Source organism: Pseudorca crassidens, chromosome 3, assembly GCF_039906515.1.
Source record: "Pseudorca crassidens isolate mPseCra1 chromosome 3, mPseCra1.hap1, whole genome shotgun sequence".
In the NCBI taxonomy this organism is placed as follows: domain Eukaryota; kingdom Metazoa; phylum Chordata; class Mammalia; order Artiodactyla; family Delphinidae; genus Pseudorca; species Pseudorca crassidens.
The window spans coordinates 153329478-153355298 of record NC_090298.1 but is presented as its reverse complement, the minus strand read 5'-3'; the positions used below and the strand labels follow the sequence as shown (position 1 = coordinate 153355298).

The 25821-nt window shown below is 39.6% G+C and overlaps 1 long non-coding RNA gene across 1 annotated transcript in view; it reads left to right on the top strand.

Annotated features, from left to right (window-relative positions):
• The window catches only part of LOC137220893 (uncharacterized), a 35318-nt gene that overhangs the window by 384 nt on the left and 9113 nt on the right, over positions 1-25821 (top strand). The gene's annotated exons all lie outside the window — the stretch shown is intronic.

The following is a 25821-nucleotide window of genomic DNA, read 5'->3' as shown; positions in this document are numbered from 1 at the left end:
ATCCTTTCCCATCACTGGTCAGCTCCTGTTCATAGAAGAAGCTGAAGCCTCAGCAGCTTTTAGAGATTGGAGAAGTAAAACAGATACCTCCAGAAGGAGAAGTTGTGAATAACTGTTTTCTTCTTAACACCCCTCTTTTCTCCTGTAGGGATTTTTTTTTTTTATCTCATCACAATCAAAGTAGCTATTATTCCACAGTGGTGCTTTTCTTTCTGCTAGTGTTGAAGTCGTTTGAGATCTGTGACAATTCTGCTATATAGCAAAGTTCTACTTCATGTATTATGGTTGATCATCAGAGTTTCACGGAGGACATGTATTGGAATGTTAGTATCCCTCTCTCAGAGAAGCAGAACCTGGGCTTATGAAATCTCTTATAACTTTCCTAAGGCCACCTGGGCCGTGCTGGCAGAGCTGGGATTTGAACCTGAGACTGGCCTCTGCCAAACCTGTGCTGTTGACCTCATGATACCATGGTCCTGCAGAACACTCAGTGCTTCTGTAGTAATTTAACTTACGCCCAGGGAGTAGATTCAGCTTTGGGAGAGGCTGTTTCACAAGGTTGCTACATTTTCTCAAATCTCCTCTTTCAGGATCAAGATTCAGATAGAAATTTTCTTATTAGATCTTCTGAAACCATAAGTGGTCTGAACATTGTTTCAGTGATCAAACTAGGATAAAACTTGGACTCAGAGAACCGGACCAGAGCAGTGGAAAGATCCAGAGGTCTGGGTAACGGTACAGCCTTCCTGAGAAATCTGTCAGTGAAATCACGGTTGAGTTGCGTGAGATGTTAGTTCATTGTCTTTAATTAACTTACTTTCTTTGATTTTTTTTGGCAAAAATTGGTCCTGGCTACATTTTACGTGTTTACCACTTTCCTCATAGAAATATAGTCCTTGCTACTTGGATCATTGCTATCAAAACTAAACAATTTCTAGGCTAGTAAAAAAAAATTTGAGCATTACTGTTTTATGGGCAATTTATAAAACTGTCAACTTTCTAGATGGTATTTTTTATTTGTGGATTTTTCTCAGAAAATTCCATGGTTCAAAAGCCTTTTTTTTTTTTTTTTACAGTTCATTACACAAATTTTACCCCCATGATATCCCTGCTGATTGTGTGCAATTCATCCAGTTTTTCTTATTTTCATTGCAAAGAACAAAAGGGATAAAGGCAGTGGAATGGCTTGTTAAGAAAAGCCAAGTTCTGGGAGAAATTGGCAGGCACCACTCAATTATTGGTTTAGGAAAAGCGCTTCTAAATCCTTGTCTGGATGGCAGGATTGAATGTGAAATTTGGGGGGCTTTCTGATCCAGATGCTTTTCTTGTTCCCTAGCAAGTCTACGTTTTCTTCTTTTTGGGAGGATGAAGACAGAAAAATGAAAGGTAGCAAAACTCAGTTTTTCTTTAGTTTTTTATTGAGCGATTACTCTAGTCCGCCCATGTTTTGCATGTACTGCCTTTCATAATTACTAGTTAGCATATTTGAATATAAAAATGAGCATCATCACCTAGATAAAAGCATGACCAGTTTCAAAGCCTGGAGTACATGTGCAAAGAACTATTTCCCTGGATAGAGGTGCTCAAGGCTGAAGATGACCTTGACAATCTTGTCTTTACTGCCAAGAACGTGTTCAAATGCCTAGGTGCATACTTCCCGTATATCTTTACAGTCTAGGACATTTCTTTTTGTCTTTTTTTCCCTCTCTGTTTTCTTCTGCAGTATTTATCCAACTTGTGTTCCATTTTCTTTAATGTAGTTCTCTGCTCCTTGGTTGGCAGATAGTCTTATAAACAAAAAGGGTTTGTAATAGACTATTACCAGGATGAATGGAACCTTTGGACACTTGCCCAGAATCTGTCTGTATCCTTTGATATAAGAACATTGGATTGTTAGTTTGAATTGGAGGGAGTAGTTTGGCTGCAATAAAGGTTACAAGGAGGAGGAGAGACAAAAACGATGAGGGTGTTGTTTTGTCTTTCTTGCCTATGCAGTGGAATGGGTTTGAGTTCATTGCTTAATGGGGCAATGGTCAGTAGTTGCTGTAATTTTTTTTCTTATGAGAGTCTTTAGGGATTCTGGTGCCCAATCAGTTGTGTTGCAGAACCTCGGTGTCACATTATGGCACAGAATGGAAAAGATGGATGTCTCTAAGCACTGTTTTGGCACCTTTGGAATTGACGTCATGGAGGATTCTCTGGAGACCATACTCTTGCATGGACACTGGCATTCACAGGGTGGATGTGGTGAGAAGTTGCTGGGGGGAAGCTCAAAACACCTATGGAGGCAGTTGGTGCAGGAGAGGGAGAACATGGCAGTTCTGTGTGGTGGCTGTTGCTGACATATCAGTTCATGGGCATGTGTGAAGCATTCTTTTGGGAGTGACAGCGTCTGGGGAATATTTTAAACATCCCTTAGAACCACTGCAATTCAGGAGTCAAGCAATCTGTTATTCCTGTGAGGAAAGAGTTGGTTGTTCTCAAGTTACATATTAATTTGTTAAGTGTGGTGAGTGTCCAGGGCTGTGATTGTCCGAAATTTTAACTTACTTGCAAACTAAGGAGTCAGCCTGCGACAATTTCATGGATGCCGGTTGAAAACATAAGACTCCAGGGTAGAGACAACAGACCTCCTTATTCATGGCTCCCCAGGCAGCATGAGCATCATGATTTCCTTGGTTCCCCTTGTCCCCAAGTCCAAAGGATGATGCAGAAGAGGTCCAATGGGATAGCTGTGCATGTAATGGGTTTGTGTCATGGTTGAGGAACCCCAAGCTTAGGAAACTCCAGTTTTTTAAAGGGGCTGCTGATAAACCTGACCAACTTTTGTCTCAGAGGGAGACATTATCTGTCTTACATTGGTCAGGAAACAAATCTGTCCTCTGTCCCAGAGGAAGATACTATCTCTAGCTTCCAAGGCTGTTTGCTATTCAAACATTCTTGACAAGATAGTCTAGGCAAAAACTGTCAATGCCTCTGCTCAGAAAACTTGCAGGAACATGAGAAACCTATGAAGAGTTGACCCCAATGATATGTTCAAAAGACTCATATTTTTATAGTTACTGCATTTAGGTAATGCCTGAAATCAACGGAGTAATACTAGTTACGGTAAAACAGGAGCAGTGTTTTGGGGGCATATCAGTTTTTTATGTCTCCCACTGAGGCTTTCCCTCCTGTGACCTGTAACTTGGATAGATTTTCCAGGGTGGTGCCTTTTTTCTCTTGTTATTAATGCTCATCTGCCACAGACACTTAGGATCTGTCCACAGTGCTAATTGGGATACAAAGAAAAGGCTTTAGACTAAATGTTCCAGCGTCCATTAACGAATAGTGACAGGAACCAGAAGATATCATATCCTGTCACTATGTAATATGCTGGATCACCTCCCCAGATTAACTAGGGAAAAATGAAAAGTCTATGTGTGAGTGAGTGAGTGAGTGTATGTGTGATGTGTGATATGTGTGTGTGTGTGTGTGTGTGTGTGTGTGTGTGTGTGTGTGTGTGTTTGTGAGAAGAAGAGGAAAGGGGGAAAGGGAAGAAGGGAGAGGGAGGAGGGGGAGGAGGTGCTGATCACAGCCAGCATTCAGAAAGAGCATGCACATATATGTGCTTTGATGCCGTTGGGCTAGTGAGGCTCACTTAAACGGCATTTTAAAGCTCTTAAATTTATCCTCTCACACCTTCAAGACCTGCAAATGATAATCCAACCTTTTGGATGGTGATTCTCTTGGATAAACATGAAATTAGCCTCAGAAATACCTTCTCTTAATTCAGATATTGCTTAAATCATGGGCTTACAGTATTCCAAAGTCCTAAAGATTTTGCAGATAGGAGGAAAAAGGAAGTCAGTAGTTTAAGTATTTGAAAACAAAGTGAAACAAGGAAAATAATATATACTTTACAGGAAGAGCCTCTTAAGCCTGTTTGTGGCTAATCTGTTAGCTATTCTTTGGCTAAGGTGGAATGAATGTATTATAAGAGCGGCTCTATCGAGCACAGTGTGATGATAGCTTAATCTGACTGTGGCCGTGGCTCACAGATCACTGTACCCAGTCAATACTCTATTATTGCAAGTTAAGTGGTTTGCTACAGTATTCCACGCACAGGGTATTAGAAGCTGTGTTTCCTAATTTCCTAAGCAATAATGGTATGAGCAGTATGCATTTTTTATGATAAAAACTAGCAATTGCCTCCACAGAGTTAATGGTTTTTTATGTACCATTGGTACAGGAGATTCAGTCATAAATCAGAGCAAAATTAAATGTAAAATATACTAAATTTTGGCAGAATTAGATTTTCTTTGCAGAGGCTGAAGTCTTCAGTTTTGCTTGGAATCAAACTTTGGTTTTCTTCCCAGTGCTTTTATTTTTTCATTTTATTTAAATGGGTATGCTGTTTCTTGATTAAAATTGATTCCGAATAATTATAACAATAGTAAATCACAGTATGAGCCTGGGTGTTCTTTGTAGCTCCTGGAGGCTGTCTCCATCCAGCCTTTCTGTGCTCTCCAGTTTTTAAGTGTTAACTATATCTGCGGCACAGACGGGGTTATGAACCACACAACAAAGGCTGTGGAGTGAAAGATCATTCCTCCTTTCAAATGGCAGCTGTTTGCACAGGTTGGCGACCCTGAGCAGGACAGAACTTCCTTGGCGGATTGCTTATCTGCTCATTTTACAGTAAATAGAAAGTAAGAAAGGACAATGGTTTTTCCTCATTAGGAGCCTTGGTGAGGATTGTTAGTTTCCACGTATCAGGAGCCCTAGCCCAGGAAGGTGGGAGAGCAAGGGGTGGTTAGTGAGAAGGGACATGGGTGTTTCATTCAGACTGAAGGTAGAATTAGAACTGCCCGTGGGTGATACGAACAGGAAGTTCAAAGTCACCGTAGTCAAGCTTATACTCTTCTCTCTCCTGGAGGTCTCCTTTTTGCTCCTCTCGCACATCTACTTCATTTTTCTTTCTGCAGTTGGGCTTTTTCTGCATCTTTCTGCATGTGCAGAATATGGTGGCCTCAAAGGGTCTCAATTTCAGTGACCAGTCCCACCCGCTAGGTCAGAGTCAGGCCCAAAGGCTGTCAGGAGCTGGGCCACACCTTAATTACCAGGTAGTAATGGGACAGTGGCAATATGCAGAGTGCATTTCTTCCTTAAAAGCATTCAACTTAAACAATATTAGTATAGGTAAAACTAAACACAACCAAAGGGACTTCCCTGGTAGTCCAGTGGTTAAGACTTCGCCCTCTAATGCAGAGGGTGTGGGTTTGATCCCTGGTTGGGGAGCTAAGATCCCACATGCCTCACAGCCAAAATAACAAAACATGAAACAGAAGCAATATTGTAACAAATTCAATAAAGACTTTAAAAATGGTCCACATCAAAAAAATCTAAGAACAAACAAACAAAACCACACACACAACTGGAGTCTACAGGCCAAATGGAGTCTTGAGGCTGCCAGTGTAAGATCCCTTGACTGGGCTTTCTTAGACCATTTCTCAAATTCAGGGGATACCTAACTTTGTCAGCAGGGATGGGTCTAGGGTTAGGTGAGTGGAGCCTCAGCAAAATTTAAGGCAATGACTAAAAATATCAATAATCTGGATAAATAATACTTCAATGTAATATTTTACGAAATAAAAATTAATGCAAAAAATTCCGTGGTGAACAGAATACAAAATTTTGAATAAAGGGAGGATCACTATTACTGATTTTTTCTTTTTGCCTTAGGTTCTAGTATGGCTCAGAGCAGCATGGTTTGCCAGGTGTCTACCCCTAGGCCAGTTAGTTATGGGCAGGAGAGTGAGTACCATTAATACCCTGTGGGTGAAGGGGGTGTCTGTTCTCAGCAGTAGGGATGTGGGCTAGGCAGGCAAATCCCAAAAGATGTCTGCTAAAGGATATTAGAGCATGATACTTTCTTCTGGGATACGGTCCTTGTATTAGCCAGCTCGGGCTGCCAGAACAAAATACCATACACTTGATGGCTTAAACAAGAGAAATTTGTTTTCTCACAGTTCCGGAAGTTGGAAGTCCAAGATCAGGGTGCCAACACTGTCAGATTCTGGTGCAGCCTCTGTCCCTGGCTTCCAGATGACTGCCTTCTCCCTGTGTCCTCACATGACCTTTCTTCTTTGTGTGTGTGTGTGTGTGTGTGTAGAGAAACTCTCTGGTGTCTCTCCTTGTAAGAACACTAATCCTATCATGAGGGCCCCACCCTCATGGCCTCATCTAACCGCAATTACCTCCCAAAGACCCCCTTTCCAAATACCATTACATGGAGGTTGGGACTTCAACATGTGAATTTTGAGGGGACATAAACATTCAGTCTCTAATAGCCTCCCCATATTAGGAATATACTCCAAACATTGTTAACTCCCCTTTAGTCATCTTTCCTGAATTTGTCATGTATAAGTTAATCTTTTCTTAAAAAAATCTAGTTATCTTTTGACAGTTGTGTCAACATATAAGCTCAATAAAGTTAAGGTTTTGGGGCTTCCCTGGTGGCACAGTGGTTGAGAGTCCACCTGCCGATGCAGGGGACATGGGTTCGTGCCCCGGTCCGGGAAGATCCCACATGCCGCAGAGCGGCTGGGCCCGTGAGCCGCGGCCACTGAGCCTGCACGTCCGGAGCCTGTGCTCTGCAACGGGAGAGGGAAAAAAGAAAGTTAAGGTTTTGTCATTGACTTCTTATTCCAAATAAGTTGCCACAAGAGTATATTTTTGCAAAGCTGAATTAATCATCAGAAGAATGACTCAAAGATTTAACTAGAAAATGAAGTTTGGGTACTTAACCATTTCTGAAACCCCTGGGACCTGACCAGCAATTACTCTTCCCACCCATAAGAAGACAGAAACATTTAGCAATATGGTTTTTCTTTCCCACCTAAAATCAATCAGAATTATGTCACTTTGTAGCTTACTGTAGTCAATCAAAATATGCCTAGTTCTTCTAGTTGTAAATCTGCTAAAGACATTTTTCAGAAAGGCCTGTCAAATTATTAAGTGATAGGAATATTGGTAGAGAAAATAATTCCTTTAGACATTTTGTAGGGACTAAAAAATTAAGGAATTTTTTTTTTTTAAGTCTCCTCAAGGGCTGTCTTGGTTTTGATATTCAGATACCATATTGGAGAACATTTCAACTGTGAGTATAATCCTGAAAATACTTTGAGCCCTGACAGTATCTGTCCTGGGTAGCCTTGTATCAAGATGGCAAACAAATCCTGGAAAAATTGGGAAGTATTTTTGTTTTCAGAATGCTTTATATGCAGTTCCCCAGAAACAGCTCAAAAAGACAGATACTCTTTTCTAAAAGGTTGCTGGTTTAGCACTTCCCAACTTACAAAAGTTGGAATTTCCCACTGGCTCAGTAGAGGGATTTGTATCACTTATTTTAGATTCACTTAATAGCACATTTGTGTTTGAGATAAAGCATGAGTCCCACCAGACAAGTAAGATTTTTCTTAAAAATTGGCCTCCTGGGACTTCCCTGGTGGCTCAGTGGTTAAGAATCTGCCTTCAAATGCAGGGGACATGGGTTTGAGCCCTGGTCCAGGAAGATCCCACATGCCACGGAGCAACTAAGCTCGTGCGCCACAACTGTTGAGCCTGAGCTCTAGAGTCCGTGAGCCACAACTACTGGGCCTTCATGCCACAACTACTGAAGCCCGCACCTCTAGAGCCCGTGCTGTGCAACAAGAGAAGACACTGCAATGAGAAGCCTGCGAACTGCAATGAAGAGTAGCCCCCTCTCGCTGCAACTAGAGAAAGCCCACACGCAGCAAAATGAAGACCCAATGCAGCCAAAAATAAATAAATAAATTTATTAAAAAAAAAAAGTTGGCCTCCTTCTCTCTCCCCACCATATATACTCAGATCTAAAGTAGAGTCTTCTAAATGTTATTTCACCACTAGATATGACATCGTATTTTAAACCAGCAGCAGTAGCTGCTGTTTCTCTTTGTAGAGAACATGGTTGGATGTACAGCAATCAGATCTGTGAAGACTGGTGAGTTTTCAGTTCCTTAAGTGAAGTCCTAACTGTAGTTACCCCATCCCCCCCTTTGTATTTGTGTAGATGGGAATGAGGGTGAAGTAGGTGGTAACACGTGGAAAAGTACCATAAGGTTTATTAAAAAAAAAACACTGCTGAGTAACACTTGCCTAATCACATGTGACCTCAGTACATTCATTGCATTTTGTTTTCACTTTTGCCCTGGCATTCATCATACTCTATCCTTCTTTTCCCCTCCTACTTGCCACTTTTATTATAATTTTTTTTTTTTTTTTTTTTTTTTGCGGTATGTGGGCCTCTCACTGTTGTGGCCTCTCCCGTTGTGGAGCACAGGCTCCGGAAGCACAGGCTCAGCGGCCATGGCTCACGGGCCCAGCCGCTCCGCGGCATGTGGGATCTTCTCGGACCTGGGCACGAACCCGTGTCCCCTTCATCGGCCGGCGGACTCTCAACCACTGCGCCACCAGGGAAGCCCATAATTTTTTAATTAAGACTTTTTTTTAGAGAGAAATTTTTTTCATAGCAAACTTGAGGGGAAGGTACAGAGGTCTCCCAAATACCCCCTGCTCCCACACATGCATATTCTCCCCATTATCAGCATCTCCCACATAAGTGTACATCTGCTAAAACTGACGAACCTACATTGACACATCATAATCACCCAAAGTCCATCATTTACCTTGGTGTTCACTCTTAATGTTGTACATTCTATGGTTTTGGACAAATATATGGTGACATGTACCCATCATTACAGTATTATACAGAGTATTTTCACTGCCCTAAAAATGTCCTGTGCTCCATGTATTCATCCCTCCCTACCTACCAAAAACTTGGTAACTGCTGATCTTTTTACTGTGTCTATAGTTTTGCTTTTTCCAGAATATCATATTCTTAGAATCATACAGTACATAGCCTTTTTGGATTGGCCTCTTTTCACTTAGTAATATGCATTTAAGATTCCTCCATGGGCTCCCCTGGTGGCGCAGTGGTTGAGAGTCCGCCTGCCGATGAAGGGGACACACGTTCGTGCCCCAGTCCGGGAAGATCCCACATGCCGCGGAGTGGCTGCGCCCGTGAGCCATGGCCACTGAGCCTGCGGGTCCGGAGCCTGTGCTCCACAACGGGAGAGGCCACAACAGTGAGAGGACCGTGTACCGCAAAAAAAAAGGTATTTTTTAGATGAGATTAACATTTGCAAGCAGTAGACTTTGAGTAAGGTAGATCATTCTCCATAATGAGGGGATGCCTCGTCCAATCAGCTGAAGGCCTTACGAGCAAAGACAGATTCCCTAAGGAAGAAGCAATTCTGTCTTGAGATTGTAGCATGAAAACCCTGCCTGAGTTACCAGACTGCCTGGCCTGCCTTGTGGAATTGGACTCAAGACTGCCGTGTTATCTTTTACCTGAATTTTCAGTCTGCCAGCTTACCCTACAGATTTTTTTTTTTTTTTTTTGGCGGTACACAGGCCTCTCACTGTTGTGGCCTCTCCTGTTGCGGAGCACAGACTCCGGACGCGCAGGCTCAGCGGCCATGTCTCACGGGCCCAGCCGCTCCGCGGCATGTGGGATCTTCTCGGACCGGGGCACGAACCCGTGTTCCCTGCATCGGCATGCGGACTCTCAACCACTGCGCCGCCAGGGAAGCCCTGTTCCCTTGTTTTTTTGTCTAATTGTTCTATCTATTCTTGAAGGTGGGGATTTGAAGTCTCCAGCTATTTTTGTTGAATTATATATTTCTCCCTTTAATTATTTCAGTTTTGACTACATTTATTTTGGGGCTGTGTTAGTTGAATATATGTTTATAATCGTTATGCCTTCTTGATGGATTGATCTTTTCAGCATTATAAAATACCTTTTTCTGTAATAACAATTTTGTCTTAAAGTTTAATTTGCCTGATAAAAGTATATCCACTCCAACTTCTTTTGGTTACTCTTTGCATGGTATGTCTTTTATTGTCCTTTTACTTTTCACCTACTTGTGTCTTCGAGTGTAAAGTGTATCTCTGGTAGACAACATATAGTTGGAATATATATATTTAAAAAATGCATCTGTCAATATCTGCCTTTTGATTGGAGTGTTTAACCTGTTTATATTTAGTGCAGATTACTGCCAAGGTAGGATTTATGTCTGCAGGTTTGCTATTTATATCTCTATGTCTTTTGTCCTTTTTGTTTCTCTGTTCCTCCATACTGTTTTTTTTTTTTTTAATATTTATTTATTTGGCTGCTTGGATCTTAGTTGTGGCATGTGGGATCTTTAGTTGCAGCATGTGGGATATTTTAGTTGCAGCATGTGGGATCTAGTTCCCTGACCAGGGATCGAACCCATGTCCCCTGCATTGGGAGCGTGGAGTCTTAACCACTGGACCACCAGGGAAGTCCCTCCATACTGTTTTGCTTTGTGTTAATTAGATATTTCTTAGTATAACACCTGAATTCCCTAAGGCTGCTGGTTTCCACAGCTATTCTCTTTGTTAGACTGTTGGTTTTCAAGGTTATTGCAGAGCTGGGTAGAGGGTGATGGAATAGGTTAGGAATAGGTTACATTAAAACACCACAAATCTCATTGTCCTTATGAGACTCAGATGTTTTCCTTGAATAAACACTCCTTGGATTGTTTTATGTCATTCTTTAATTTCCAGTGGTCTGAATAAGTTGATTTTGACAATTTTTGCTAGTGTTCCACTGTTGTTGTTGTTGTTGTTTTTTGCTGTACGTGGGCCTCTCACTGCTGTGGCCTCTCCCGTTGCGGAGCACAGGCTCCGGACGCACAGGGTCAGCAGCCATGGCTCACGGGCCCAGCCGCTCCACGGCCTGTGGGATCTTCCTGGACCGGGACACGAACCCATGTCCCCTGCATCGGCAGGCTGACTCTCAACCACTGCGCCACCAGGGAAGCCCCTCCACTGTTTTTATAGAGTGGTTTTTCAGATATCCTTTTCCCACCATTCCAAATTTCTAGAGATTTCTTGAAACCTTTTTTGTTTTTTCTTTTGACTGTATTTATTCTCTGAGTATATATTTAAAAAAAATAATAAACGTATGCTCTTTTTTCCTGAGCACAATAGCCAAGATATTTTATCTCTCTGAGGATATTATTAATTTAAAATATTTTTTTTCACCCTATATGATCTCCATTTTCTCTAATTGGCTTCAGTGTCTTCATTTTGTCCTCTCTTCAGACAACAATGGCAACTGTAGTAGCAACCATTTATTAAACACTGACTCTGCACTAGTTCCTCTTCTAGTGCATTATACATATTAACTTATTTAATACATACTAACTTATTTAATCTTCACTTTAACTATTGGAGATATCATTTTCTTAATTTTACAAAGCTGAGACATAAAGAGGGTAAATACTTGTACATAGTACAAAGTTGCAGAGTTGCAATTCAGGTATAGTCTGACTTTCACATCTTCTTTCTCAAATATTAGCCCATACTTGGGTCATCTGCTCCTATGTACCAGTGGGGTTATGAATATTTTGAGCATATGTGTGAGGCTTGTTGACTATGGCGGTGTTATCTGTAGGGTAAATTGGGTACTTCTTGGCTTTTCTGATTGTTACTTTAGAATGTAGCCTTTTCTTGTCTACTAGTAAATTATCACTTGTCCATCAGCTTTCCATCCTTCAAAATTTTTTTGTTTAGTTCTTACTTTTTTTCTTTTTACATCTGTGTGTTTATGCCTTAGGGAGGAAAAAGGTTTACTATATTTTAGAAGGGTTTTGGGAAGGACCAGAATTAATTGCATGTTTTCAATACACTGTCCTTTTAATCATTTTAAGCATACTTAAAAAGAAATGATCTCTGACAGTTTTATTATCTGAAGTTTTGGGGTGGGGCATCTAGTTCTTCTTTTTATCTGCTGATTTATCATGAACATTAGATTTTTCCTCTTGAGCTCTATAATTTTGTTTTGCATGTGCATTACCAGTAGAGCTTTCTCCATGGGATTTTTATGCGGTTTGGGCTGAGTCTTTCTCTACTGAGGTAAATTTCTCCTTTTCTCCTGCCAGGTGTTCCAGGATAACTTTTTATGTTAATTTCTTGCCTTAGGAATACAGGGCCCTGCAAAGACAGTATAAAATAAACCCAGACTCATGGGAAGAAAGGCTTCAGGTTAAGAATTTTCAGGGAAGGCTTCCCCCACTCCTCCTGCCTGGAATGTAGAACTGCATCTGCCTCTTTATTACCTTCCTGTGCCAGTGAGCATATAAAACACCATTTAATTGAAAGTGCAGTCCTCTGAAGGTTCTAGATTAAGGGTGAAGGTCTCATTTTCAACTGTCTGTTTCACATAGGTCCCAGGTCTTATGTCCTATGTGTGCAGCTATTAAAATCGAAGACCCTGGGCTGAGACCAGACCAATCCCTTCCCCAATCACCAAACCAGGACAACTTGGTACTGTCTCACTGAGTTTCCTTCCATCTTCATTTTTGATTCCTGGGGATTTTCCTTAGTTTTAAGCTCAGACATGTATTTAAAAGGATACTTGTGATTTTTTAACCAGAATATCTATATATTTCATAACAGGAGGTATTCCAGTTATCTGATCTGATATTTTTGCTTGAAGCCCTAAAATTAACTTTTCTTGCTGAATTATTTCATGTATACTCCATAGATGTTATCCTTACATTGAAAGTATGTGTAATTTTTTCCATGACATTGCTGCTAAATCAAAGAATATATATTTTACTCAGCTTTATTGAGATATAATTGACATATAACATTGTGTACGTTTAAGGTGTATAATGTGTTGATTCGATACAGTTATATACTTAAGAAAACTTAAAGGGGTGTGATGGATTGTGTTGTGGAAAACCTATCAAATATATCCTCTGTCTCTTCAGAAAGCTTCACAACTGACGGAAGTTATAGAAGGAGGTAAATTTGGGCTTGATATGAGGAAAACCTCTTGCTGACTAGAGGCAGCTGCACATGAAAAGATAGTCCACCTTACAAATGGTTGACGACTTTGTCCTTTTCTCATCAGTGGGAGCAATCAAACACAGGTAGACATTATCTTATCTGCAATAGTTAAGTTCTCAGACTCTAAATGTAGGTTTCAGTACTTGTGATTACATTTAGGACCCACCCAGATAATCCAGGGTAACCTTACCATTTCAAGATCCTTAACTTAATCATATCTGTAAAATTCTTCTTTGCTATATAAGGTAACATTCACAGATTCCAGTGTTTAGGACAGGGATATCTTTTGGGATCCATTATTCAGCTTACCACAGCAAGCTTTGTGGACGTCAAACAAATATCTTCATTGCCCTAATACCACTCTTTACAGTATCTTGGGCAAGTGTCCTCCAGCCTCCACTTGAGTAATGTCACTGTTAGGGAACTAATATCATTGACCATTAGTTTGTACTACAATAACCTTTAGCCCTTTCCTATTCTCAAGAATCTATGGTTTTGGAATTACTGTTTTGAAGTTACTTTTTCAGGAACTGATTTATATTTACTAACTTCCATTTGTACCATCTATTACAAAAAAGAATATGCTAATATGCTAAGCTCAGGTGAATTTATCCCAATCCATGCCTGAACGGTTGAGGTTTTACAGTGACCTATCACATTTAAAATAAAGAAATATATTAATCAAAATTCTTAAGTTTGCAAGTGTTAAAAAGTAACCAAGTGACTTAAGCAATGACAAGAATTTATTGGCTCACATACCAGAAAAGGCTTGGAATAGGTATAGCGGCGGCAGGATCTGGGGCTCAAATGGTGACTTGTTTGCTGAGGACTTGGTCTCTTCATCTCTGAGTTCTGGTTCTTTTTGATTGATTGTATTCAGCCGGCTAATACTTAGATGGCTAGATTATCACCAGGATGACCCAAGCAACCTGGATATCTTCTTAGACCTCAGTGGAAGAAGCTCCATTTTTTCAACTGTTTTTAGAATTTGCATTTATTGGGTTGGCCAAGGTCATAAGCACAACCTTGGATCATGTCAGACCCATTGAAACTGCAGGGACATAGGGTAAGGAGTGATGGTTCCCCTTTAAAATATTAAAAAGCCACTATCAGAAAAAGGGACATATTTGTTGGTCAGGCCACAATAACAGATGCAATACGCAAAACATTACATGTAATATGCAAAACATTACATATGCTATATGTAATCATAGTTTCAGCTCTAAGTTTAGCCGGAGGCTTATGGAGTCAATCCCATTGCTTTTAAAGCCGTGCGTCAGGCTCTGGGTACATTTATGTTTGTTTACATTTTTAGATAAAATTTGCCAGATGGGACAAATCCATCGGTGCTGCCTAGCCAGTAAGCTGGCTTCGTGGAAGTGATCAGAGAATGTGGGTAAATTCATCTTTGAACAAATGAATTAAATATGCACAGTAAATGGTTTGATGCACAGCAGGAAAGTGCTGCCTAATCGTTGAGGAAGAGAGCAAAGCTGGCAGAGCAGCAAGCCTCACGCAGTCACTCCTATGGTAGGGTCTGAGAGGTGGCCATAGCCAGGAGGCTAGCAGAGTGCTTTGTAGCACAGCGCTCATCTGAGTGTGCAATATGTTACCTACAGCTGGATCTGGCATAATCATCCCTGACTAATGGGAGGCGAGAGGAGGGGGTTCAAGCGCTGAATAAATAAATTACTTAATTACATATTATCAGAGAGAAGAACAGATGGTCAACTTAGCCCATCTCCTGATGCCTTTGGCTTTGGAACGAAGAATAGATCCTCAGAGATTGTAGCAGGTTGGGCTCTTGGTTCTGTATATCCGTTGGTCCTACCAGAGGCTCATGGTCTTCAGGAATAAACAGGCTCATTTCTCCAAGGCTGAAAGGCACTGGGTGCTCTGGTGCCTACTCTAAGCTGAAGCTGGACAGGCCTAAGCAGGTCGGCATTTTCCACTTTGTTAATTTTGGCACCAGATGGAGGTGGAAATTGATTTCATTTCCTGCAAAATGGTTGAAAAGTGATTTTCAAATGAGGATCTAATCAAATGTGAAAGGGGTAGTTGAGCATTTACTTAATGTGCTCAGGAGCATCTCCTATCACTGCAGACCATATGCTCGTTTTCCTCAGCTTTGGATGTCCCCATGGAGAATCCACTTCTTTTTCTGAGTACTGGTTGCTCTGGTGTTAGAGGGAAGTATAGCTGGGGTTGTATTTTGGAAGCACCATGTTTGTTTTCAGATGATTCTCTTTGGTATGGTAGGATCTGCAGAGCACTTGTTCCCAAATGCTGGTCTGGGGATGGTTGCGTCAGAATCACCTGGGTTGTTTATTAAAGTTACGTGTTCTTTAGCTCCAGGCATAGAGATTCTGTTTCACTCGGTTTTGGGTAGGATCTGGGAATCTATGTTTCTAAAAAGCTCAACAAATGATTATGAAGCAAGTGTGGAGATTACTGTGTATCAGTTGAGGGGCAGGAAACAGACAGTAAATTCAAAAGGGTTATTAAAGAGATTTTAATAATGAGTTATTTACAAAAGTGTGGGCAAGTTTATTTTTTTTGTTACATTTAATGTTTAGCATTTTTATTTTTTTTTACATCTTTATTAGAGTATAATTGCTTTACAACGGTGTGTTAGTTTCTGCTTTATAACAAAGTGAATCAGTTATACATATACATATGTTCCCATATCTCTTCCCTCTTGCATCTCCCTCCCTCCCACCCTCCCTATCCCACCCCTCCAGGCGGTCACAAAGCACCGAGCTGATCTCCCTGTGCTATGCGGCTGCTTCCCACTAGCTATCTACATTACCTTTTGTAGTGTATATATGTCCATGCCTCTCTCTCACTTTGTCACAGCTTACCCTTCCCCCTCCCCATATCCTCAAGTCCATTCTCTAGTAGGTCTGTGTCTTTATTCCTGTCCCTAGGTTCTTCATGACATTTTTTTTCTTAAATTCCATATATATGTGTTAGCATACGGTATTTGTCTCTCTCTTTCTGACTTACTTCATGCTGTATGACAGACTCTAGGTCTATCCACCTCATTACAAATAGCTCAATTTCATTTCTTTTTATGGCTGAGTAATATTCCATTGTATATATGTGCCACATCTTCTTTATCCATTCATCCGATGATGGACGCTTAGGTTGTTTCCATCTCCAGGCTATTGTAAATACAGCTGCAGTGAACATTTTGGTACATGTCTCACAAAAGTGTGGGCAAGTTTAAAGGAAACTATTAAGGGATGATGGGCCCCCACAGCTAGCAATAGCAGGAAATAGGTGCAAGGGGCAGGAGTAGTTATCAGAACTTGGTCAGACTTAGAGGACTCCTGGACAAGAACTGTGGACCAACCCGTGGTCCAGCAGAGAGAAAAATATTTTTTCTCCTTTTGCTCTTTGATCTCAATCTGGTGCTTTCCATTGGCTAAATCCAAAGGGCCAGGGAGTCCAGATGACATAGCCAATAAAAATCAGACTCCTGAGATGCAAAGCAGGATGAAGAAGGCTGGAGAGTGGACCTAGAGGGGCAAACAGAGAATATCTAGCACGCGTTGGTATAGATAACATTTTCTAGTCACACATTTGTGTGCTAAGTTGTGGATGGCAAATGTATGGATCTGTTTTGTTCTGCAGACATACTTCTTTTCTCAGTGTAAAATTGCCTCTACAATTTCATCATAGAGTCTGGAAACTCTGAAAGAGCATGGGTGACATCTTTAGAATTATCTTCCTGTGTCCTGCCCGCGGTTCAGTCTGTTCACATTCTGTCTCTCGAAAAGGCTACGAGAAGAATATTTTGGAAGATCATAGTTGTCTGCCTGGTTGTCAACTTTAAATTTGGCAATATACCTATAGTATACTTTATCCTCTCTTATTCAGTAATTGTGGGCCTATCATTCTGATTTTTATTATTTATTTATTTTTGACTGTGCGGCGTGTGGGATCTTAGTTCCCCGCGCCCCCTGTATTGGAAGCGCGGAGTCTCAACCACTGGACAGCCAGGGAAGCCCCAGGCCTATCATTCTATATTCTATGAATTTACTTATATTTTCCATGAAGCTATTTTTATTTGTAACGAATGTGCTGACTATTCAGGCTGACTGTTCTAAACATAGCTCCTTAAAGAAGCCACATTGCTATACCTCCTAAAAGACTGCATTCAGCCATGTTGCTTGGTTTTGATTTTATGTTCTATATTTCGTTCACTGTATTTAAAGCATACTTTGAATGGTCACTTGTAATTAGAACTCCACATCAGAAGGATTGGAATAATTTTGATTTTAGTATGCTGCCTGTGGAAATTTGAGCACATCTTAAAATATAGCAGAAAAAGAAAATTTATAGAAATTGTCCATGAGATCCCTGGAGATTTATTTGTGGCTTCCGTTTTAAGTCTCCAGCTCCCTCCCCCAGTGAAGAAGTTTTTGGCATTTAGAGTCCCCCTTGATGATAAAAACTAACAGCTCAAAGACAGAGGCTTTCATTACAGCTATTCATTAGGACACCTGTTCTTGGTTAAGAGGACAGTCACTAGTCTCACCCCAAGGAAGTAATATGCATACTGATTGCTGGCATCTCTTAGCACCTACTGCCTCCTGGCGCTTTATCTGCAACTCGCTTATTCCAGTTGCTCAGGCAGGAACCTTGGAGTAAACTTTGATTCTTTATTTTTCATTATGCTCCACCTAAATCTATCAGCATGTCCTGTCGTCTTTATTTTAAAAACATATTCAGAATCTGACCAGTTCTCACCACCTGCACTGCAGTGCTGTGGTTCAAGTCACCATCCTCTCTCGCTCAGATTATTGTGGTCGTCTCCTAATTTCTCTGCCTGCTTCTTTTCCTTCTCCCTGCCATCTTTTCTCTACAGAGCAAACAGAGAAAGCCTTATGGAAGGTCATGTCATGTAGCTCCTCTGTTCAAAACCCTCTGATGGCTCCCATCTCACTCAGTAAAAGCCAAAGCCATCACCAAAGCTTATAAGGCTTCGCATTATCTTTTCTTCTGCTCTCTCTCTGACCTCATCTCCTTTCACTCTCCCCTTCTCTCACTGTAATCCAGCCACAGGACGCTCCTGCTGCCGAGCCTTTGTATATGCCGCTCCTTCTGTCTAAAATGTTCTTCCTCCCGTTATCTTCCTGGTTGACTCTCTCATTTCATTCAGGTCTCTTAAAATATGACCCTGTAAGAGAGGCCTTTGCTGATCACCATATATAGAGTGCCTACCATCACTCTGTTTTCACTGCAACTCGTTATTTTTCTTTATAGGACATATCACCATCTGACATATTTACCTGTTTGTCTCTTCCCCACAAGAATGAAAGCTTCTCGAGTGCTGAGACTGTTGAGTTTAGGGCTGTATCTCTGGCATCTATTTTAGTACCTGGCACATAGTTGGTGCTCATCAAATATTGGTTAAATGAATGAGCAGATAAATGAATAAAAAATAAGTTGTTCTTAAGAAGTACATTGTCTAGCATTTAGCAAAAATAACTCGGCAATTTTCCATTTTAAGTAATATTTTATTGAGTACTTATCTGATACTTCACTGAGCATTCTATCAGTCATATTGCCAGTGACGGATGCTTTGGTTTATAGACAAGGAGGGGGATATACATATCCTATATACACACTTACATAAAATAAATATATGCGTGCATATATTACATGTGAATGTGTCTGTGAATATATGTATGAATGTATGTGTTTGTGTGTGTATGTGTTCATTAGTGTGTACGTGTATAAAATTTTTTTGGCCCAGGTAGGAGATGCCTTCCTATTCAATGTCTCCCTGGAAAAGTCTTCATCTTCTGCCCTAGGAGGCAGTGCCAGAGGCAGGACATCAAAGGAGGTAACAGTGGGGACCTGCGCAGTATTGGGGAGACCTGACTGTGGAGTGGGGGGGAAATTTATGAAAGGACTGAACAGTATTCCTCATGGGCTTTGTGAACCTGGGGTTACTAACTGCCAGTGGAATAGGGTATAACAAAGATAATGGCCCTTAGTAGGAGTTCAGCCCTCTATTCCTACCTTGGGAGCAGTAAACCTGAGTGGTCAACATTTATAGTAGTCTTCACTCTCTTCCAGGACCCTTTGAAACATATATTTTTTGAGTTTAGTTTTTGCCTGAAAAATCTGCATCCCATTTGAATGAAATTGAATAAGTTTCAGGGCCCAAGCAGCATGTCTTCCATCTGAAGCAAAATGGAGATGAATTTCTATTAGATGTTCCCATTATAATCTGTTTCTACCTGTGGTTTTCATCAAAAATTGCTAGGAAGTACCACGTAATGTATGATCAAGATTTACCCACTGGCAGCAGTGTCCCATTATCTTAGTAAAGAAGCACAGAATAATTAGTCTGATGCATATAGATAGCAGCTTCTTACAGCGAGTGACTTTAATTGTGGTGAGTAATAGATATGGAGTTTGAAGCATTATATATTTCCCTCCCAAGAAGACACCAGTTACTAATTCAGTTGACAAACTAATAATGTTTCAGAAGATTTAATGCAAACTGAACATCGTAGTCAATAGCCACTGTAAAATGTCCACTTTATGGCCTTATTTTTGCCTGAGCTTAATTTATGATAATTTGGTGGTTGCATATAGCCTGAAAGTGTGCTCTTGGCTTGCGAATTAGTACTTGGGTATTGCATAAATCATGGCTGAATGTGTCGGCTTCCTCTAATGCTCTTCTCTCTCCTACAATTGGAATCCTTCTCGTCTTGTCATTTCCCTTGCCTCATTCATACCTGCGAATTCACGGGGCTCTGAGAGCTCAGTATTTAGAGGACCACTTCCTCATAGAGTAGCATCTTCCAAATGCCAGGTAGAGTGCTTCCAGACTTCAGAGGGGGAAAATTCAGCAATTCTTTTTATGAGATGGAGTATTTGTACCAACCCACCTTAAGTGCTTTAAAAGAAAATGTAATTCCCCCACCCCACCCTCCCATTTGGCCCTAAACTCTGTGCTAATATAAAAGGTAAGATTTAAAAGTATATTATCTGAATGGTTTCTTTTCAGGACAGGTTTATATTGGTTGTTTTTCTTTAATTAATTTGAAAAATAGGACAAGTAAGCTAGCATGTTCTAGGCCCACAGGTAATCTACCTGTGGACCTAAATATGTAATAGGAATCCACTAACTATGCTGTAGGATTTAGTTTAGGTGACTGGTCTTCAAAGAAATACATGAGATATTTCAGAATTAATGAGATAATTGCCTACCTTCTACTGCTCTTTATAGTCATCTACAAAGATTTAAAATTTTTAGTTGTGATTAGTCATTTTCAGAAGTGATTAAAAATTTTAAGTAAACAAATATCATATATCTAATTGTGGACAACCGTACTCTAAATGTTGTGGGAAACCATGTTTTAAAATTTAGGTTATTCCGAGGAACTTCCCAGGTGGTCCAGCGGTTAAGACTATGTGCTTCCACTGAAGGGGGCAAGGGTTCGATCCCTGCTGGGGTAACTAAGATCCTGCATGCCGTGTGGTGTGGCAAAAAAAAAAAAAAAATTAGGTTATTCTCTTGAACACCCCCAAATCATAATTCAAATATTACCATCTATTTTTCAGTTGTATAACAATGTTCTTCTACATCAGTTATGCAACTGTCTTCCTTTACTTATGTATGTTATAATCATAATAGCTAACATGAAAATAGACTGTACAGAACTTTTATGTGCATTATTGCTTTTAGTCCACATATCAACTCCATGTTTTTGGCGTTCTTATTCATAATTTAAATGTAGAAGAAGCAAATTTAAAATGTATTTAAAATTATAATATTTTTCTTACTATAAAATAACAAATATTTATTATAAGGAATCTGAAGTGTCAAAAGTAGATGTTAATAAGACTGACCAAAGAATAGAAAAGATAAAAATTACAGATAAAAATATCTGTACAAATATCAGAAATAAAATAAGTGGATATCACTACAGAGTGTGCAGAATTAAGAGGATAATAAAGAAATCCTACAAAATACTCTATACATGTGAATTTGACATTCAGCAATAGATAAAAAGTACTAATTCCTTAAAAAATTTAAATTATCAAACTCACTGAAGATAAAATAGGTAACAGGGTTAGTCTTATTACTATTAAAAAACTGAGTACATAGTTTAAAATCTTTTGTAAAAGAAATCTACAGGCCCAGGTGGTTTCACTTGTGAATTCTAACAAACACTTAAAGAATTAACACAAATTCTATATAATTTCTTCCAGAGAATAGAAGAGGACGGGATACTTCCCAACTCATTTTATGAAGCCAGCATTGTCCTGATATAAAAACAAGACAAAGACATCACAAGGGAAGAAAACTACAAAATAATAAAACAATCTATCTCATGTGTATCACTGTAAAAATTTTCTATAAAATATTAGCAAATTCAATCCAACAATGCATAAAAGGAATAATATAACATGACAAAGCAGGTTTTATTCTGGGAATGTAAAGCTGGCTTAGTATCTAAAAATCAATCAAAGTAATCTACTGAGTTAACACTTTTAAAGAAGAAAAACCATATGATCATATCAACCAACACACACACACAAAAAAAAATTGCCAGAATTCAACGTCTATTTCTTATAGTGACTCTCAAAAAACTAGAAATAGAAGGGCATTTCCTTAACCTAATAAAGAGTATTTGTAAAAAAGCCATCGCCAAAATCTTTAATGGTGAGAGACTGAATGCTTTTCCCAGGAAGATGGTAACAAGGAAAGGATACCTTATCTCACCACTCCCATTCAATACTCTACTAAAAGGCCTAGCCAATGTAATAAACAACAAAAAGAAAGAAACAACATGAATTGAAAAGGAAGAAATAAAATTGTCCCTATTTGCAGACATGATTTTCTACATAGAAAAGCCAAGGTGGGCTTCCCTGCTGGCGCAGTGGTTGAGAGTCCGCCTGCTGATGCAGAGGACACGGTTCATGCCCCGGTCCGGGAAGATCCCACATGCCGCGGAGCGGCTGGGCCCGTGAGCCATGGCCGCTGAGCCTGCGTGTGTGAAGCCTGTGCTCCGCGACGGGAGAGGCCACATCTGTGAGAGGCCCGCGTACCGCAAAAAAAAAAAAAAAAAAGCCAAGGAATTTACAAATAACAGCAGCAGCAGAAGCAACAACAACAACAAAAACAAACCAAACTAAATCAAACTGAATAAAAAACTCCTAGAACTAATAGGTGAATTTTGCAAGGCTGCAGTCTACTAGTTGTAATTTTTTATTCCTTCTCTTCTTCTCCTTATATTGGATATAATTTGCTCTTCTTTTTCTAGATTTGTAAGGTGGAAACTAAGATGATTAATTTTTGATCTTTCTTTTTTTTTGGCAGTACGCGGGCCTCTCACTGCTGGTGGCCTCTCCTGTTGCGGAGCACAGGCTCTGGATGCACAGGCTCAGTGGTCATGGCTCACGGGCCCAGCCACTCCATGGCATGTGGGATATTCCTGGACCGGGGCACGAACCGGTGTCCCCTGCATCGGCAGGCGGACTCCCAACCACTGCGCCACCACGGAAGCCCGAGTTTATTTTTGTGTATGGTATTAGGGAGTATTCTAATTTCATTCTTTTACATGTAGCTGTCCAGTTTTCCTAGCATAACTTATTGAAGAGACTGTCTTTTCTCCATTGTATATCTTGCCTCTTTTGTCATAGATTAGTTGACCATATGTACGTGGGTTTATGTCTGGGCTTTCTATCCTGTTCCATTGATCTATATTTCTGTTTTTGGGCCAGTACCATATTGTCTTCATTACTGTAGCTTTGTAGTATAGTCTGAAGTCAGGGAGTCTGATTCCTCCAGCTCCCTTTTTTTCCCTCAAGACTGCTTTGGCTATTCGAGGTCATTTGTGTCTCCATACAGATTTTAAGATTTTTTTTTTGTTCTAGTTCTGTAAAAAATGCCATTGGTAATTTGATAGGGCTTGCATTTAATCTGTAGATTGCTTTGGGGAGTGTAGTCATTTTCACAGTATTGATTCTTCCAATCCAAGAATATGGTATATCTCTCCATCTGTTTGTATCATCTTTAATTTCTTTCATCAGTGTCTTATAGTTTTCTGCATAAAGGTCTCTTGTCTCCTTAGGTAGGCTTATTCCTAGGTATTTTATTCTTTTTGTTGCAATGGTATATGGGAGTGTTTCCTTAATTTCTCTTTCATATTTTTCATCATTAGTGTATAAGAATGCAAGAGATTTCTGTGCATTAATTTTGTATCCTGCAACTTTACCAAATTCATTAATTAGGTCTAGTAGTTTTCTGGAGGCATCTTTAGGATTCTCTGTGTATAGTATCATGTCATCTGCAAACAGTGACAGTTTTACTTCTTCTTTTCCAATTTGTATTCCTTTTATTTCTTTTTCTTCTCTGATTGCCATGGCTAGGACTTCAAAAACTATGTTGAATAAGAGGGGTGAGAGTGGACATCCTTGTCTTGTTCCTGATCTTAGAGAAGATGCTTTCAGTTTTTCACCATTGAGAATGATGTTTGCTGTGGGTTTGTCGTATATGCCCTTTATTATGTTGAAGTAGGTTCCCTCTATGTCTACTTTCTGGAGAGATTTTATCATAAATGGGTGTTGAATTTTGTCAAAAGCTTTTTCTGCATCTATTGAGATGATTATATGGTTTTTATTCTTCAGTTTGTTAATATGGTGTACCACATTGATTGATTTACGTATATTGAAGAATCCTTGCATCTCTCGGATAAATCCCACTTGATCATGGTGTATGATCCTTTTAATGTGTTGTTGGATTCTGTTTGCTAGTATTTTGTTGAGGATTTTTGCATCTATATTCATCAGTGATATTGGTCTGTAATTTTCCTTTTTTGTAGTGTCTTTGTCTGGTTTTGGTATCAGGGTGATGGTGGCCTCATAGAATGAGTTTGGGAGTTTTCCCTCCTCTGCAATTTTTTGGAAGAGTTTGAGAAGAATGGGTGTTAGCTCTTCTCTAAATGATAGACGTCACCTGTGAAGCCATCTGGTCCTGGACTTTTGTTCGTTGGAAGATTTTTAATCACAGATTCAATTTCATTACTTGTGATTGGCCTGCTCATATTTTCTGTTTCTTCCTGGTTCAGTCTTGGAAGGTTATACCTTTCTAAGAATTTGTCCATTTCTTCCATGTTGTCCATTTTATAGGCATAGAGTTGCTTGTAGTAGTCTCTTAGGACGCTTTGTATTCCTGCAGTGTCTGTTGTAACTTCTCCTTTTTCATTTATAATTTTGTTGATTTGAGTCCTCTCCCTCTTTTTCTTGATGAGCCTGGCTAATGGTTTATCAATTTTGTTTATCTTCTCAGAGAACCAGCTTTCAGTTTTATTGATCTTTGCTATTGTTTTCTTTGTTTCTATTTCATTTATTTCTGCTCTGATCTTTATGATTTATTTCCTTCTGCTAACTTTGGGTTTTATTTGTTCTTCTTTCTCTAGTTCCTTTAGGTGTAAGGTTAGATTGTTTACTTGAGATTTTTCTTGTTTCTTGAGGTAGGCTTGTATAGGTATAAACTTCCCTCTTAGAACTGCTTTTGCTGCACCCTATAGATTTTGGATCATCGTGTTTTCATTGTCATTTGTCTCTAGGTATTTTTTGATTTCCTCTTTGATTTCTTCAGTGATCTCTTGGTTATTTAATAACATATTGTTTAGCCTCCATGTGTTTGTGCTTTTTACGTTTTTCTTCCCTGTAATTGATTTCTAATCTCATAGCATCATGGTCAGAAAAGATGCATGATATGATTTCAATTTTCTTAAATTTACTGAGGCTTGATTTGTGACCCAGCATGTGATCTATCCTGGAGAATGTTCCATGCGCACTTGAGAAGAAAGTGTAATCTGCTGTTTTTGGATGGAATGTCCTATAAATATCAATTAAATCTATCTGGTTTATTGTGCCATTTAAAGCTTCTGTTTCCTTATTAAGTTTCTGTTTGGATAATCTGTACATTGGTGTAAGTGAGGTGTTAAAGTCCCCCAGTATTACTGTGTTACTGTTGATTTCCTCTTTTATAGCTGTTAGCAGTTGCCTTATGTATTGAGGTGCTCCTATGTTGTGTGCATATATATTTACAATTGTTATATCTTCTTCTTGGATTGATCTCTTGATCATTACATAGTGTTCTTCATTGTCTCTTGTAACATTCTTTATTTTAAAGTCTATTTTATCTGATATGTGTATTGCTACTCCAGCTTTCTTTTGATTTCCCTTTACATGGAATATCTTTTTCCATCCCCTCACTTTCAGTCTGTATGTGTCCCTAGGTCAGAAGTGGGTCTCTTGTAGACAGCATATATATGGGTCTTGTTTTTGTATCCATTCAGCAAGCCTGTGTCTTTTGCTTGGAGCATTTAATCCATTCATGTTTAAGGTAGTTATCAATATGTATGTTCCTATTACCATTTTCTTAATTGTTTTGGGTTTGTTTTTGTAGGTCTTTTTCTTCTCTTGTATTTCCCACTTAGAGAAATTCCTTTAGCATTTATTGTAGAGCTGGTTTGGTGGTGCTGAATTCTCTTAGCTTTTGCTTGTCTGCAAAGCTTTTGATTTCTCTGTCGAATCTGAATGAGATCCTTGCCAGGTAGAGTAATCTTGGTTGTAGGTTCTTCCCATTCATCACTTTAAGTATATTATGCCACTCCCTTCTGGCTTGTAGAGTTTCTGCTGAGAATTCAGCTGTTAGCCTTATGGGAGTTCCCTTGTATGTTATTTGTCATTTTTCTCTTGCTGCTTTCAATAATTTTTCTTTCTCTTTAATTTTTGCCCATTTGATTACTGTGTGTCTTGGCGTGTTTCTCCTTGGGTTTATCCTGTATGGGACTCACTGCATCTCCTGGACTTGGGTGGCTATTTCCTTTCCCA